Source organism: Tamandua tetradactyla, chromosome 15 (assembly GCF_023851605.1).
Source record: "Tamandua tetradactyla isolate mTamTet1 chromosome 15, mTamTet1.pri, whole genome shotgun sequence".
Taxonomy (NCBI): Eukaryota; Metazoa; Chordata; class Mammalia; order Pilosa; family Myrmecophagidae; genus Tamandua; species Tamandua tetradactyla.
The window spans coordinates 59,293,613-59,311,992 of record NC_135341.1 but is presented as its reverse complement, the minus strand read 5'-3'; the positions used below and the strand labels follow the sequence as shown (position 1 = coordinate 59,311,992).

The window sequence follows — 18,380 nt, the reverse complement described above, 5'->3', positions numbered from 1 at the left end:
GTAAAAACAGTGCTCTTGAAAGATGCACCACACTTATTCCATGGCTTTCAGCCAGTTCTGACCTACTGAGATGCTCCCCGCAGTGAGGGGCCATCACAGCTTGGGGTGCTAACCGGTGCCTGCCGCTCAGCTGTCACTTGGGTTCTTGAAGCTCTTAAATTCATCAGAAACCAAGCTAGAATTAGCCATGTGGGGCTGCCCAACATGATACTTGGGGAAGTACAAGGCTTAAGAAACTTTCCTTTTATCACATGGATGGAAGGCCGGGTCGAACTACTTCTACAGGCCTTACATGCTTATAGGCTACCTCTGCATGTGGAATTCTTGGCTTTGGGCTAATTGAGTTCATTTAAATATTCTTCTTCTAATTGTTAGTCCGCATTTACTGAACTTCTTGTATGTGCCAGGCACTGTTTTAGGTGCCTAATTGTTTGCATTTAATTTACAGCATGATTCTGAAAAGTAGAAAGTGATGTCTCTGTTTTGTTGATGAATGAACTGTACTCTTAAAAGGAATTGAACCAAGTGGCTTAAACTTGCACAAGTTCCTAAAGGAAGTAAATGGTCAAATTTGGATTCATAGTCACGTTAAATCCAAACTTTTTTGGCAGCAGCATCTCTAGAGTAAAAAATCATTTGGCGCCGAAATGAAAGGTGAAAGTCCAGTGAACCTTCATCTCAGAATGAATGAACATCTACATAGTTGAATGAAGTACTTTTGCCTAATCTATAGGGACTAAGTGAGTGTGTATGTGTCTTTTTACCCCCAAAACCCCATCATCGCCATTCCCCCTTGACCTCCCATCCTGGCTCAGAACTGGAAATGATAGTTCACTCTGGAAAGTCAGATCTTTGGGGGAGTACAAATAGTTTTGATTTTCCACAAGAAAAAAATACGCTAGAAGGGAAATTGGTGAGTGATAAATCACGGGGCTGGGCTGGAGGGCATCAGTCCCCTTGGGCAGTCGGGACCCCAGTGAAGGGAGCCCAAAGGGGCTGTGGATTCCAATTAGAGAGGGGAGGGGGTAGGGAGCATGCATTGATTTGAGTGGCTCTTATTCAGTAGCAGGCAAGTTGGTACAGAAATAGACAGGCTTGGCTTCCATGGCGTGTGGGGGGTGGGGGCATGACATGTCCTTGGTTCTGGGGGAAGGATCTGGTTCCAAAGGGAAGTCAAACCTCCCAGTGCTTCCTGTCTCCCGGCAGCCCCCTCTGATCCCCGTAGAGGGAGGGTAACTTTTCATTTGGAACGATGCTAATGGAGTCATTCAGGTCAGTGTCTCCTAGATAAAATCTGTCACTCCCTTCTGCAGGCTCATTATTTCTACCTTCAGGCTGCAAGGAGATAGCCAAGTACTAGAGGATAGAGCTGTTTCCTTTCAGGGCTGATTCTCAATGTGTGTGTGTGTGTGTGTGTGTGTGTATTTAAGACTGTGATCTTAAAGATGTGATGAATTACGGGCATACCTTTTGTCTTAAACAAAGAGGGTATCTGCTTAAACTCTGCATAATTTCATTGCCCTCAAACACTGCCACCAATATACTTCTGTATATGCTTCAGTGTAGCCATTTAACAGCAACAATAACAAAAAAATGAGCCGTGTGCAGGGCTGGACTCAGCCTGGAATTACCCTCTCATAACTCTAATTGTTCAGTAATTTAAACCGAAGAGTGGCATTATGTTGACTCGGCGATTTAAAATTATGCTAAAGCAGGGTTTTGCCAGCTGGATTCTTGGCCTCGTTCAGGAATGTACTTGGCTGTGTACAACAGGGACCACTAATCCGTGAGGGTAGAGAAAATGAATTTTTTTTTTTAAAGGCAGTTTTCCAGAAACCAGCAAACAGTCACTAGTGAAGGTGCTAGAACTTCAGGATGAGTCGGGATGCTGTGGTTATTTAAGCAGTGTGAGTGACTTGTACTTATATGAGAGAAAGGGGAACATCTGTGAGCTCAGCTGTCATTCATAGGCAAGATGTCCCCTTCAGTCACCTTCATCTAACAGCACAAGTAGGAGCAAATGTGTTGGATTCCCCCCTCTAATCCTTGAATAGATACATTCTTTCCTAATTTCTTGGCTCAGCTCTGCACCTTTCTATCCAGCAACTCAGAGAAATGTTGACAGTTAAATGCCCTCGTCTTATGGGTCTCTAATTTTTTGCAGAGGAAACCCTTCTAAGACACCCACCTGAATGAATACAAATGCCTACAGGGTTTTCCAGATGTGAGCAGGTTGGGGACTGTGATGAGCTCAAGAACAAAGAGGGAAGCTGCTTAATTTTCCATCATGGAATTTTTCTTGGCTGGCGCTGCTTAAATGCCCACTGTGCCTTGTGGTCCTCCCCTCCCACCGAGAGGTAGGAATCTGGGCCCTGTTGCCGAATCTTTGCATTTTTCCATTCTAGATAATAATGTAAAATCTCCCAATAGTTAAATGTAGGCAATTAACTAAACAACCAACTAAACAAACAAGCACTATGCAGGCCAAAGAATATACCTCTGTGAGCGAACAGGGCTGCTGGACCACTAGTTTTTGACATCTGTCTCCAGAGTCTTGTGTTTTAATGAAGGCTTCAGGTGATCCTGAGGCAGCACTGCCAATGTATCTGAGCTGCAGTTAACTCTTCATGTCCAATATAATTGCAATGATAATGTCATTGGAGCATTTTAAGGTTGGAAAATAGATACAATATAGTGTAAAACAGGAGAATATAATATAGTAAAATAAAATGTAGTTGTAGTAGTTGGGTTCAGCATCAACTTGGCCAGGTGATGGTGCCCAGATGTTGTGTTGCAGTGGCCTTAAATCAGCAGCATGTAAAATTAATCTATTACTGATTACATCTGCTCGGCTAAGGGGAGTGCCTTCCACAAATGAGTACCCTTTAATTTAATTAGCTGGAGGCTTAAAAGAGAGAGGTCAGAAGACAGTTCAGTAGCTCCGAGTCAGACATTTGGCAATGACGAAAGGACATGCCCTGGAGAAAGCTGTTGGAACCCAAAAGCCATGAGAGAAGCCCAGCAGACGTCACCATGTGCCTTCCCATGTGATAAAGAAACTCAGATGAAACTAGCTGCCTTTCCTCTGAGGAACTGTAAATTTGCAAGTACATCAATCCTCTTGTTAAAAGATGGTCCTTCTCTGGTGTGTTGCATTCTGGCAGCTGTAGCAGACTAAGACAGTAGTGTAATGTACATTATATATTTATAGAAAATATTCGTCTATATGATGGAGATGTAAGCAGTATGCTGCGTGGAAAAGAAATTGGAAATAAGTGATTGGTTAGGGTATGTGTGGTACTTTGCTTTGAGCCGACAGGAACTAAGCCTAGCTGACTTAAATACAATGGAATGTGTTAGAAGGATATAATGTAGGTCAGAGAATCAAATTTAAAAAGAAAAGAATAAGCCTCCAGTACCTGGAAAAAGCCACAATCAGGGAAATTCTAGGGATGTAGGATGGCTATAAAAGCTAATAAATTGTCTCTCTGGGGCACCTACTTCAGAAGGAATCACCTCCATTTTGTCCTTGAGTTATTCTACTCAAGAGCCAAATTCTTGGTAAAGAAACTGGCTGGCAAGCTTGTGTTATCCCTGAGAACAGTCACCCGAATTGCTCTACATAAGTTAGGTAGAGGAGTGCCCCAAGGAAATATGCTGCTGTTACCAAAAAAATGTGGGAATGGGAACTGGGCAAGGAAATCAACAGATGGCTGTTACAGATATTTCTAGGTCCAGTATTCTATGAGGTTAACATTATGCATAGACCAGAGACCTGGCATGGTGAAGGGAGATCCTGGAGCAGCAAGCTGAAAGACAGGAACTAGTTATTTTAGGAAATGTCCTTCCTATTTGAGGAAATTCCCCTTCTGCAATGCACCTGTCAGACTTTTCTTTGTATCCGGACTTGGGCAGTTTTACCTTGGGTGATTAAAGGAGTTGTCTGTGGCACTGAAATGGAAGTGTCCCTGCAGGTATGCAACTGTGGCTCACAAGCCTCCCTCCTCATGCTAAAGCAGTGATGTTTCCCTGGAGAAAGAGCAGCTTCTGCCGGCTCATTAATGAAACCATATCATACACAGCAAAGCATGGGAGAGTGATATGTTGTACTTCTTTCTTTTCCTCCCACTGTTTTATAAGTGATTATTTATAAAGATATGCCTGAAATTTGCCATATTGGCTCCACGCACTGCTTGTTTTTATGAATATTTTGTTCATGTGGGACAAGCAACTATTTTGCCTGAGCTCTGGCCCTGTTAGATTTTTTTCTCCTTTTTGATTCTACCAGTTAATCACCAAAAAAACGACACTTCAGTGAGCGGGTTTATCCCTGGCGTGTGTCTGTGTCATGGTAACAGTAGCCGATAATGGTTTGTCTGTGAGGAGAAATTGGTGTAAATGCCAGCTTACTTAATGTGCGTGGATGGGAAGAAGGGGTTTGGAGAGCTGTCAGAATGATTGTGCTGATACCTTGGCACACACTCTGGTGCCTCGTGGCATTTGCTCATCAAGGTGCAGGAGACCTGGAGAAGCTGGAAGGTCCAGAGGCTGCTGTGCCCACCTGCTTTTCAAGCAGGCTTGTCCCATCAATAGCCATTAACTCGCCCTCTCAGGTTTCCCTGGTGACTTGGTGTTTCTCTCATGGCACCTACCAGTGATTATCTCACAAAGTTGTATTTAGAACGAAGACTAGACCAAGGCCAAGGTAGCCAATACGAATGCAAAAGAGGAACTGATTTTAGATCTGCAATTGCATGGATTCCCAAGGTCAAGATGAGATGTTTTTGTCTGCAGGAGGAAGAGGTTTACAGACTGCTCAGTTAAGAATAGATACAGTGGCATCACCTCTCAGGAAAGGGGGGGTTTATTCTTAAGTCCTTGAGGATGGTTACATACAATTACATACAATTAAGATCCTTAAAAATCCCTCAACTTCAAATTAGATTCAGTATGTAGTTTTATATATACACTTATATAGTAATATATGTATATACATATATATTAATATGCATGTATATTGCATGTGTATGTAATATATATAATATACTTCTGGATGATAGAGTATACATAAAACAGCAAATATATTTATATTATATAAAAAACAATAAGTGTATAGCATGGATATAAATAATAAATATAAACATTTATATTATAGTATAACTGTATATTTATAATATATTATATATAAACTGAACATTTGTAAGTGTATATACATGTGCATGTATTGTCTATATTTGGATACATGTTTAAAAAGTAATTTTATAGTATTTTAAATACGTAAGTGAATGTGCCTGCGTTGTAGTTTGCTAGCTGCCAGAATGCAATATCCAGAAATGGAATGGCTTTTAAGAAGGAGAATTTAATAAGTTACAAGTTTCCAGTTCTGAGGCCATGAAAGTGTCCCTATTAAAGCAAGCCCAAAGAAATGTCTGATCTAAGGCATCCATTGATTCAAGAGGCCGATGAAGTTCAGGGTTTCTCTCTCCACGGGAAAGTCACGTGGCGAACAGGGTGACATCTGCTAGCTTCCTCTCCAGGTCTCTTGCTTCATGAAGCTCCCCGTCTGGTGGTTCTCTTGCCCTTCTGTCGTGGTTCTCTGGCTCTCTCCTCATTCTCAAAAGGGACTCTTTCCAAAATGCCTGCTCTTTTTATAGGATTCCAATAAACTGATCAAGACCCACACAGAATAGGTGGTGACACATCTCCATCGAATCAAGTTTAATGCCCACAATTGATTGAGTCACATCTCTGTGGGGATAACCTAATCAAATTCCCAAGCTATAGTACTGAATAGGGATTAGAAGAAACCGTTGCTCCCACAAGATTGATTAGTATTAGAACATGGCTTTTTTAGGGTACATAAATCCTTTCAAACTGGCACAGCGTGTAACTGAAATCCCAGCAGTTATAGACACATATGAACAATTTCTCTCCACCTGAAGACCTTGCTGAAAAGGTCTTGCTGTAGTCTAGAAAAGTGCCTTCTTCTGAGTCCATTTGAAATTTTCTCATTTTGCTGCTGCATACAGATTTAATCTGAGTTCGATGTTTGGTTTACGTTAGATTTTCTGTTCAAATGCTGGGAATTTAAGCTCTGCATAAATTGAAAGCGTGGGTCTTATTTGAAGTCTGGTTCTTTATGGTCTCAGGTTTGGATCTGAGTTATATGGGAGTGCAAGAAGTAAAAAAAAAAAACAAAACTGTTAGTCTGCTAGAAATGCCTGCAAGAATGACAATTGTTAGTGTCCCCTGGCAAATGTTTGATGTTTTAAATCCTCATAATTTACTTACCCTTATTTTAACCATCACTAAAATTGTAGTCTAGCAGTTGTCCCAGCTGTGAATCTTAGAAGCCAGGAGGGAAACACACTGGCTCGCATTTACTATAAACCTGGTTACCTCAAATTATAAACAAGTTACCTCCGTATTTATATCTGTTCTTAAAAATGCACATGAATATTATATATGTCATATTTATGTAAATCAACAGTTATTGTTATCACACACATCATTTTCCTAGAAACTCCAATTTGCCTTTCATAATTGTTTCTCAAAAATGGTGTTTAGCATTTCTGTCCCAGATGACCTCTGCTTAATGGAGTATATTATGTGCCTTTTTTTTTTTTCATTGTATTGTCATAAAGCAAAAGAGGGTTTCTTGCAAACTAAATTTCTTCCTGTCCTTCCTGCAGAAGAATGTGCAATGGGGGCGCTTTCTGTTTTGTTTTGTTGTGTTTTTTTTTTTTTTGGTAAATTCTTTTGCTCTAATTTCCTCTGTACTGTCTCTAAAGTACTGAAATTGGTTTTTGATTGTGGCTCTTGGAATCCATCCCATTATATTAGATTATTTGGTCACTGTAAAAGTAAACATTAAAAAAATAATTTAAGATAAGGAAATGGAGAAAAATAAGTTGTGTTTCAACTGAAATTTTCCACTGGTTTCTTTCTACTATCTATCTATCGAGTATTCCAAAGAGACTGCTGATGGCAGAATTGTGCCTTCCAAGGTCCCAAAATATGCGCAGTACTCTCCATTTTGACAGGATCCTCTTAATTGTCATTTCAGGTTGTCCAGAATGACAGGAATAAAACAGAAAACAACAGTTTGGAGGAAATAAGAGTACAGTTCATCGGCTATTAAAAATTCTAACGACATGAAAGCCAATTATTGCAAATTTAGGTGGTTATTCTAAATGCACTTAGATTGGTGGCAGCTGAGACAAACATTTCAGCCCCAGACAGCTCCATTAATTAATTAGCACTCAGGATTCTTAAACTTGTTTAGAAGCCTCAGGAACCATGTGGAATACTTATAAGATACATAGATCTGGCAAATCCAGATAGGCAAACTAGACTCTTAGTAACTTTTTTTTCCATGTATTTGTTGGACATTTATTTATGAGTAGAGCTTTACTTTAAACATATTTCACCCCATATTCCATTTTTCCTTACAAAGAAACTTCTATAGAAAAATCTATAGCAGCTTTTAAGAAAAAGATGAAAAAGAAAAGAAGTGTGTCTGAAGAGGGCAGCCTTTCCACAATTTCTTGGAATTTACTTCACTTAGATATACAATGTGTTGGACAGTTAAATTATTTTGTGATTTAATACTTGTGGATTCTTTTGCATGTGCTGGTCTTAAATCCTGTTCTCTTAAAATTAGGCTTAATTTTCCACTTCACCTTTCTCCTCTCATCTTTCATTATTTTAAAGTTTCAGGTTATGTAGATTGCCACAAAAGTCTTCCAAACAGAAGGCTTGAATTTGTGGGAATTGATTTCACCCTTAATTTACTTATGAGTACTTTAATGGAGTATTTTATATCGTTTTTAACTTTGCAATTAAGTTATCCGTTATTTTAAATATTGCAAACTCTTTGATCTCTGGAGAGGAGAAAAACTGAAGTGTGTTTTTCTGCTTTTTTGCAACTTTTATACCCAGGGAAGTGATCAAGCATATAATAATTTTCAAGAAGAGTCATAAAGTGTTCCCTCTGACACACTCTCTTTAATCACAGAGCAAAGATTTTAAAAGTTTCCCTCTTGTCCTGGGAAGTCACCCACCAAAGATATTTTGTACATGGCAATGAGCATGGAAGACCAACCCAAGTCATAATGACACCTGTAGCTGTGCTCTGCCCAGTAGCTGTGCTCTGCCCAGCTGTAAGAGGGAGTCTTGTCACAACTGCCCATGGTTGAGGGGCTCATTGCTCCTGGGATGGCTTCTGGTGCTATTTTTGCAGAAGAGAAATTCGTCCTCACTGTTTCGTTCCCCAATAGAGATAAGAAAGCAAGAGGACGTTCTGGGTTAATGGTGTAGGGCTGGGTAGTGTCCCCCGAAAAATTCTTATGGGGGAAACTTCCTGGGAATTATATGTCTGTGTGTGATGAGGGAAAAGTCTGGTACAGAAAGAGGTGTCTTTATTGCACTGCTGGTTATTTAAACCACGCTCAAAATTCAGCAACCCCACCCCTCCCTCAAGCTTTGAAAAGTTCTCTGTGCCTTCGGATTGCCCTGTGCATTGTCAGTTCAGTGGTGGGAACTAAGCCCAGGGCAGCCTCTGTGTTTTTGAGGAAAAAGTGATTGGGTTGGAACCCTGAGTTATAGGCAGCCCCATCCTGGGAAACTAGGTATACTGGTTTGTGGCCAGACCCGTAACAGTTAACATAGCCCAGTTTGTGTCATCAATAATGTGAAAGGCTTTGAAAAAATATAACGTTATATGTGGATATTCATAGACTCCTATTTTCACAGAAAGTTTGACTCTAGTTCAACCTCTTCAGTTTATAGATGAGCAGAAATAACTTGATTAATGTCACATAATTAATACCAGATCCAATAGGAAAAATAACTGCTTCCCAGATTTCTGGTACTCTACCTTGTGTCAGGCAGCCTTCAGGATGCCCTGACCCCTATCTCCTGGAAGTCACATCCTTGTGTCGCCTCCTCCCACTTTGTACTAGAATTGGTCAGCGTGGTCAGTAATTGCCAATAACTAATGAGGACATGTAAGATTTCTTCTGTTTAAAACAAGTCTAACTACTACTACTATATGCTTGCAATTTGAGATAGCGGCTCCAAAACACTTTGTTAGGCTTTTTTCAATCTGCTTATTTGGCTAATAAAATCAGCTTTAAGTTTTCAGTTGCAAGTATTCTAGTTCCTTGACATTTTCTGGAGGTAATGACCCCATCCATAACTCCCTAATGTGATGGTTTTCATACCATAAAAACCAAAAGTAGCCGTCCCTTCTTGGGTAGGGATGGCAGAAAGTAGAGGACACAGAAAACGGAGCAGCAGTCAATCAATCTATTATTTGCACACACTTGCACACGACATCTGAATCTCTCTGCTTTTGTAGGTACCTTATGTAGAAAATTCAAGGTATTGCTTAAAGTGTTCATTGACACTTGAAGTTCCAAGCTAGTTCTGTCAATAATTTGAATAATCAAATGATTCGCTCAGGCTATTATACATCAGGAATTAGGTAATTCATTATTTCCTTAGATTTCTTCAGTTATGTTCCATGGAAGACTAGATTCTTGGATGTTAATAGATATCCCTTAAGTAAAAAGGAGAGGGAGATAGTTCTGAAAGTTAATAGGTGCTTTGAACAAATCACATTGAGATACTTGGTTGAACAGATTGATCCAAGGGTCTTTAGAGCAGGAATTCTCAGTGCCTTTTATACAGTAAAATACCCAGCAGTGGTTTTTCCAAAGAGGGGTTACAACAGAGTGCACAGTGCAAACTTCCCTATTGTCCCGGTTCTTGCACTCCAACCAGGAACGTGAACAATATATAAACTACAGCCCTTGAGTCAAATCTGACGTGTTCTTGCAAATAAGTGTTACTGGAACACGGCCACACTCATTTGTTTTGTCTTGTCTATCGTTTTTCTCATGTGACAGCAGCAGACTTGAGGAGTTGCAGAAGAGGCCTTATGGCCCGCAAAGTCTAAAGTAGTTACTGTGTGGCCCTTTACAGAAAAATTGTGCCAATCCCTGGGTTGGAGCATTTGGAGAATGTAGCATTCCCCCAAAGTGACCCAAGAGCCATTGTCATTGCCTCACTCTGTGGGTCCAGATTCTATATAATACAGTTTGGGGAACATGGGGTCATCTTCCAGGTCTGTGCCTCAGTTCCACTCGTTACCCTGAAAGCTGAACTCCCTACAGCTGCCCTGCTTTACAACTGATAGAGGAGAATTTCTGTTTCTCTGAGACCAGGAGTGGCAGATTGAGCCCAGTAGCTAAAAGTGAATCAGTTTTGTTTTTTTGTAAGACGCTGCAAGATCAAGTTGAGTTACTGAGAAAGCTGCATGATAACAGGAAGCTTATAATTTATTTACCAAGCATCCTGTTCACTGCTTTTAGTCTTATGCAGGAAAAGAGCTGGAAGTTACCTCTTCTTCTGTCACCAGGGACTTGCAGCTGTCTTTCTCTCTCTGTTAAGAAAGTGACTGCAAGACATGTTAAATTACAATGTGATAATACAGGGACTTAATATTTTTTAAATTGTTAAAGAGGAAAAAATCCTGAAATTTTTCTTTTCCATAATTCAGAAGAATGTTTTCCCCTCTCTTAGGTATACTTCACAGGACTCTGTATGCTTTCTACAGACATTTACTTGTATCATGGTAAGAGGTGAATAGTTTTTGGCTAATAAAGTGCATTAACTATATTTTTTGCCATACAACACATTATCCCAAAACTTAGCAACTTAAAGCAATATTTATGATCTCACACAGCTTCTGAGGATAAGGAATCTTGGGGTGACTCTCCTGGGTGGTTTTGGACCAAGGTCTCCCCTGAAGTTGCACTCAAGTCAAGCTAGTCAAGTTTATCTACGGTTGTAGGCTCTGGAGACTTGACTGGGACTGAAGAATCACGTTCCAAGCTTACTCACATGGCTGTTTGCAAAAGGCCTCAATTCCTTTCCATGGAAGGGCTCTTCACAGGACAGCTCATGACACTGGCTTTTCCCAGAGTAAGTGATCTGAGGGCAAGTGATCATGCCCAGGAAAAAGCCTGCATTCTTTTATAACCTAATCTCAGAAGTGACATACCATCATTTCTACTGTACAGTGTGTTTGGGGACTACTGAGGAAGTGGGATTGTTGGGGGCCAACTTGGAGTCTGGTTAAGTTCTGGCTATTTAAAGCAGCATCAGTTGGTGAAGAATCCTTTTCTGCCCTCATTCTTTGCCCTTGGATTCTGACATTTAACAACCAAGGACAGGGAAATGGTTCTAATGTCAATTCTCCCCATACAAGCCATTATTAGCTCAAAGAGCACCTTTTTGTAAATGAGATAAAGGTACCCTTCCTCAGTACACTTTATTTCCACCTGTTGAAACAGGGGTACCAATTTGTTATGACAAGGCTCTTTACTGCTTCTGCTGGGAGGGTGTTGTTATCAGTTGATCAATATATGATGTTTTCAGTGACTGTTTCCCTCATGCAATACAACCTGCACAGCCTGAATTTGCAGAGGCTTTGGGCTTTAGTTAATTTAGTTAATTTTGGGTTTTTGTTAATTCATCCACTGTATATTTAAAATGTCCAACTGCAATGAATGGTCACCTCTTGTCTACAAGCTTCTTAGAATCTTGCAAACAAGTATCGTCTCTTCACAGTGCTCCCTACCACTTTTTAACATGTCTATCATAGCAGTTATACACTTTTTTTGTAATAGCATTATGCATGTGTTAAGTTTCCTCTTTGAAGTTAAGAAATTAATCTTCTCATTCACTCGTTCAAGTCATGCGTACTGAGGCAATACTATATGTATTAAAGTAAAAATGATGGTTAAAAGTAAAAGGCAAAAAGACAAGCACCCTCCTCTCCTGGTACTTCTAGTGAGAAATATTGAACAAAACAAATAAATGAACAAGAAAATTTTAGGTAGCAGTAGGAGCTGTGAATTGTATTAGAATAATGATAAATAGTGACTGGGGATGGCCTTGCAAGTGGTATTTTGGGGGCAGCCTGGTTCTTTGTTACTCTTCTTGCTAGCAGAGTGCCTTGCACGTGCAAGGTATACGACAAATGCTTGTGAAGTTTAAAGTGAAGGGCCAAAGAACTAGCAAATAGAAGCCCTGGGAATACCACTTTGATTCGTAATACAAACTGTCTTTTTAACTCCTAAAGAAAGATGGGGTCTCTATTATTCTACATCTGCTTTTTGTAAGCTAAGCACAAATACTTGGTCTCTTTATACATGACCCAATTATTTCTCCTCCCTCACTGGAAAATAAATAAAACCAAGAGGGCAAAGCCTACTGAATATAGCTACTAAATCAATTTTTAGTGTTTAACTGTATTGGTATTTTCTCTTTTATTTTTTTGCATTGAGGCTAGCTTAGATTTATTTCACTTTGCATATTGCAATGGAATGAGGACACAATGAGCACCTTGTCCAATTTCAGATTTTACAACTTCAGAGGGAGGAGGTAGCCCAGGGGAGAGTAGTGAAACGACTGAATGGTTGGAACCTAGGGGGCCTGGAGTAAGGTCAGAAAAGCAGATTGATTTAATCTAGAAAAGAATACCAAAAGATGCTTAGCATTAAAAAGAGATGGGTAGGGGGTGCAAGGGTAGTTCAGTGATCGAATTCTCACCTGCCAAGCCGGAGACCTGGGTTCGGTTCAATTCCTGGTCCATGCACTTCCCCCCAAACACACAAACAAACAAAAATTTAACAAATGGTGCTTCAATAACGGGATACTCACATGGAAAAATAATGAAATGTGACCTCGCCATGCAGCATACAACAACAACAAAAAGAAATGGGTAACGTGTGAGCTGCTTGTCATTTACTTTAATGGTCTGGGCTTTTATTGAAACTGGAAAGATTTAGGTCTGCTTTTGGACAACATCCCTTATCCAACTTTCAGGGTTCTCCACAGTGTTGGGGATGTGATAGAATTCCTTGGTTGGATTAGTTGAGTCCAGAGTTTTGGAGTATATACATTCTGGTTCCATAATTGATCTCAATAATTTCTTATTAAAATGAGGATAATTAGCCATGATTGTGTTTACAAAGGATCTGGAGGAGTAGAACTGTTTCTTATGTACTAGTCTATTTCATAGGCACTAAGAGCATAGGTTTTCTATAAATGCTGAATCGATGGAGCACCACACATGGAATATGTGTTCCAGGATATCGCAACCATAACAGGGAAGCCTGGCTGCATTTTCAAAAGCAAAACTGATCAAAAGACTCCAGAAATTCTCCCAAACCTCTTTTTTTATTTTTTTAATATCAGATTCCTTTTCTCACAAAAAAATACGATTTTTTGTAGTCATTTATTAAGTTGTATATGAGTAAAACCTTTACCATTTATACTTTCGAAAATTTGTTTTCTTAGAAGAGAGGTTTTTGAGTAAGTGCTCTGTACCTTATTAAACATGTCACTTCTGCCTAGCTCATTTTCTTCTTTGGTCTTTTTTCGCGCATGACTCACTTTTATTGAGGTTGGAAACATGATTTTCCAATTGAAAATAGAATCTCAGAGGTGATGTCTGCCATCCAGAGTTCAGTCTGTCTGAATAACCAATGTGAGTTCTTGGATCATATTTGTCAATGACTTTTTGTGCTTAGATGTTAAATGCAGATGTCCAATTGGCTGCTGTGCCTTCCAACAATATTTATTGGGTTTTTTTTTTCATTTTTCTTTCTACATATATGCTTAAGGCTTAATGCAGTAGAACTAGAAAAAGTCCCAGCTACTAAAGAAAAAAAAAGTGTACATGTTTTCCAAAGTTCCTTGTCTTACAGTGATAGGCAATTAGAATTGGAGGAAAGTGGCCAAGCAAAGGACAGTTGTGGGATGAGTTCAGTGGCCGGCTGGCTGGCTCGCCATCTCTCTGCAAGAGCTGGCAGCATTCACAGTTCTGAACTGCCACTGAATTTGGAATGTCTTCCAGGTTTTTAGATAGCACTTCTTTTTCCTTTGTTCAACAGAACACAGTTCAAAAGGAAGCCTCTTAGTAACTCTCTCTGCAGGCTTTTGTCACTAAAATGTTCTACACCGTCATCTTCCTATACTCCCTTTTCTATGATATAAGTAACCTGGATTTCCACAAGCCTCACCAGACTGGGAAAGCGAGAGAACGAAAATGCAAAGTAGGGTAAATATTTTAGCCTCAATATTTCTTTGGCTTCTAGCTGCCATTGCTTTTTTTGGATCACCTAGTTTTTTCAAAGTCACCCCACAGTATTCCTGAGACTTTTCATGTGGGTATAACATGTGTTCTTTAACCAATCTCTCGATGTCAAAATGGTGTCTGCCTTCTTCCTTACCTCTGGCCATATTAACGAGCTGTCCATCCTAATGTCTTGAAGTCTGGGCTTCACTTTCCAAGAAATTATAGCTTCTATAATTTCTTGGAAGTATAATCTCTAAGAGGAGGCTGCATTTAAATCGTCAATTACAAGAGAATGTGATAAATATTATGATAAGAAGTAAGTAGAGCATGTTGGAAGGGCAGTTACCCATTCTTATTATTCAGGGGAGGTTTTCCAAGGGGAAAAGATATCTAAGCTGAAGCCCTTATCCAACTGTGATATGGATAAAGTTTCCATCTACATCAGGAGGTTAAAAACTAGATTCTTAAGGCAGTGCAATGGTAGCTCAGTGGCAAGAATTCTTGCCAGCAAAGCTGGAGACCCAGGTTCGATTCCCAGAGACTGTCCATAAAACAACTAGATTCTTTTCCTCCAAGAGACTCCCACGAATTCCCAAAATACATTTTACCATCTTAGATAAAACTGCTATCACTAATACCCTTAGATCTCCTGCCTTCACTCCTCATCATCCTTTTCCATCAATGAATGGATGTGGCTGTAGAAGGGTATGATGGGATTATTATTTGTTTCTAAATTTGGTGTGCGTAAGGATCCCTTAAAGAGCTTCTTTAATAGTGCAAATTCCTAGATCCTGCTCCCAGAGATTTTGTAAATCCTGAAGTTAGAGAATTCACATTTTAAACCCACACCCCGACTCCTCTAGTCTGGGTACTTTCCTTTGATTAATTGCTATTTGCTAAGGATGCTAGTAGAAGAAAGAGGAGGAGGTGAGTTTATTTTTATCTAAGCTTGTTCTAGTTTGCTAGCTGTTGGAATGCAATATACCAGAAACAGAATGACTTTTTAAAAGGGGAATTTAACAAGTTACTAGTTTCCAGTTCTAAGGCTGATAAAATGTCCCAATTAAAACACATGTACTTACAGTACTAGTGGAGCTGCAATATGTTCACAGTATCATTATTTGCTACCTAAAATTCTAGTATCAGGTGTATCAGAATCGGGATTTTTTAAAAAAAAATTTAATTGTAAGAAATATATACAAAAAGCAATACATTTCAGAGCATACAGATATTGTATGATTCCATTTAAATGAAATAGCCATAATATGCAAATGCATAGAGACAGAAAGTAGAGTATAGATTACTATACATTCTATAGAAATGTCCAATCAAAGGTATCCAGGGAAAGATACCTTGGTTCAAGAAGGCCGATGAAGTTCAGGGTTTCTCTCTCAAGTGAGAAGGCACATGGCGAACACAGTCAGGGCTTCTCTCTCAGCTGGAAGGGCACGTGGCAAACATGGCATCACCTGCTAGGTTTCTCTCCTGGCTTCTGGTTTCATGAAGCTCCCTGGGAAACGTTTTCCTTCTTCATCTCCAAAGTTTGCTGGCTAGTGGAAACTGCTTCATGGTGCTGCAGCATTCTCTGCTCTCTCCGAATCTCCATTCTCCAAAATGTTTCCTCTTTAATAGTCCAGAAACTTATCAAGACCCACCCAAGTGGGTGGAGACATGTTGTCACCTAATCCAGTTTAACAACCACTCTTGATTAAATCACATCTCCAGGGAGATGATCTGATTACAGTTTCAAACATACAGTATTGAATAGGGATTATTCTGCCTTTACGAAATGGGATTTTGATTAAAGCATGGCTTTTCTAGGGTCCATACATCCTTTCAAACCAGCACAAAGCTGAAATCCAAACCACATATTATTGCTAGTATATTCAAAGAACCCATCAAAGAAACCCAAGCAGCTTTTTTGTTTTGCTGTGAGACTGATTTTTTTTCTTTTTTCTTTTTTTTTTGTATACTGTATGGCAGAACCACATTTTATTATTTTTCCATATGAGTATCCTGTTATTGCAGCACCCTTTGTTGAATTTTTGTTTGTTTGTTTTTTGGAAAGTGCGTGGATCGGGAATCAAACCTGGGTCTCCCACATAGCAGGCGAGAATTCTACCATTGAACTACCCTTGCACCCCCTGTGAGACTGATTTTCGAAGATAGCTACGTCCGTCAGAAGGCTGTATACAATTCTGAACATTGTCAGGTCTTTAATTGATGTTGACCAATTGCTATACTCTTTATCTCTTGTTTTTTAACTTTGTCCTTAGCTTTAGAAATGACAGAAGTATGTGAATCACAAGAGATTATAATTACTATTAAGTTAGTTATATTTGGTCAATGCTGAAATGCAATGTGACATTTGGGAAAAATTTAAGCAATGGCATGCAAGTATTGTGACAGATATCAAGAGGGGATAGATAAGCATTTCATGTTGAGTTGCAATTGCATTTATTTTCTGCCTTTTCCAGAAAATAATTATTCTAGAATAAGTGAAATAAATTCCAAGAATAAATAATTCTTATTATCCCAAGTCAGACACTCTAAGTCACTCACCTCACTTTTCTTTAAAATGTCTTTTGGATGCTAGTGCTCATATCTTGACTTTGGTTATCAGACTTTCATTTTGATTAAAAAATCAAAGCTTTGTTTTTCTAATTATAGAGATAAAATTTATTGTAGCAATTTCAGAAACCTATAGTGTGGCTTTAAACGATGATGAGTTACGTTCTGAGAATTCGATACCTCAAAAATTAGTCTACTGGCAAATTCCAAAATCCTAGGATTTAAAAAAGATTTGAAGAGTCTCTGCTGAAACCCAAATTATTTGAATGGAGCACTATTTCAATCAGCCCCTTCCTAAAAATTCAGGAAAGCTGCAATCTGCTAAAATATTCAGCCAAGGGATTCACCTGAATTATTAGCATTAACTAGTTAGATGAAGTTTAAGAAATGCAGAATATTGAAAGGATTTTAATCTTTTCATGGAAATTCAGTGTTACTACTTGTGAGGATTTAGGGCAACTGCGAAGTTAGAAAACTCTGTCCCTAAACTTCCCTTACTTATGATATCAACTGCAAATCTTTGGGGGTTACATAAACCAACCTTAAATCCAATAATTTGCTCAGAGGACTCACAGATCTCAGTAAATCTGTTATACTTACAGTTATGGTTTTCTACAGGGAACAAATACAAATTTAAGTTAAACCAAAGGGGAAGACATGTGGAGCAGAATCTGGGAAGGTTCCAAAAGCAGGGCTTCCTTTAACCTCTCCCCATAGGGTCAGGATGCTTTACTCTGGGCATGACACAGAGTGCTACGAACCAGAGAAGCTCTCCTGAGTTTTGGAGATTAGAGTTTTTACAGATGCTTCATTATGTAGACCTGACTGATTGACTAGTCACATGGCTGAATTCAGCTTCTAGGTCAACCTGTACCATGTGGCCTAAAGATATACCCTAAATTCCCATTATTGGTCTTTCTGGTCTGGATCGTTGAGATATAATAGACCTCACTCTAAAATCCAGAGTGGTCAATCCCTGCCCTAAATAAGGGCATGGCATAGATTACCTATAAGATTTGACATAGGTTACCGCTCAGAAGCCAAGGGCAAAATCCAAACCTCTATTTGGGCAAAGCCAAATCCCTTACCACTTGAAACTATACCAATTTGCATGCTTTAAAATTGTAGAATCATTAAATTGGATTTGGAGCTGAAGAGGAATAGAGCATGGAGATCATTTCATTTAATCTTATTTATCTCTTGGAGGAAAATGATAATCAGGGAAGGTACATGATCATTTGGTAGTAGAATCATGGTACTCTTGAAGTTCTTTCCTATTGCTTCTCACTGATTGAGCTTTTGAATTCACTTCTAGCTACTGTCTTGCTTATTCCTCTTTATTCAAGTTGAAAACTGAAATGCTCCTCTCAAACCTTGCTACAGAGTCCAATCCCACTAAGACTGAAGCAGAAGAAGCAAGAGAGTTTGGAAGGCCTGATAGCTGACACCAGCCCTGCTTCCTTCGATGGGCAGATGCTAGAGGGAAGTCAAGTTGAGTAGGCAGAACACAGCGTCTAACCAGCATGCCAAACTCTCTATGGCAGAGATTCAGGAAAGCTGTCAGAATCAGCAAAGGCCAGCACAGAATTACATGGGGATCCTGAAAGGCAGATGGAATGCAGTGATGGTGAATGCAGGAGTTGGCAATACTATATTG

The 18,380-nt window shown here is 39.4% G+C and overlaps 1 long non-coding RNA gene across 2 annotated transcripts in view; it reads left to right on the top strand.

Moving 5' to 3' along the window:
* The first annotated feature begins 1,210 nt into the window (after positions 1 to 1,210).
* LOC143658002 (uncharacterized) overlaps positions 1,211 to 18,380 on the top strand; it is a 342,442-nt gene continuing 325,272 nt past the window's right edge. For both annotated transcript variants that reach the window (XR_013163058.1, XR_013163057.1), the window contains exon 1: positions 1,211 to 1,272. This is a non-coding gene — a long non-coding RNA (uncharacterized LOC143658002). The remainder of the gene's footprint in view (positions 1,273 to 18,380) is intronic.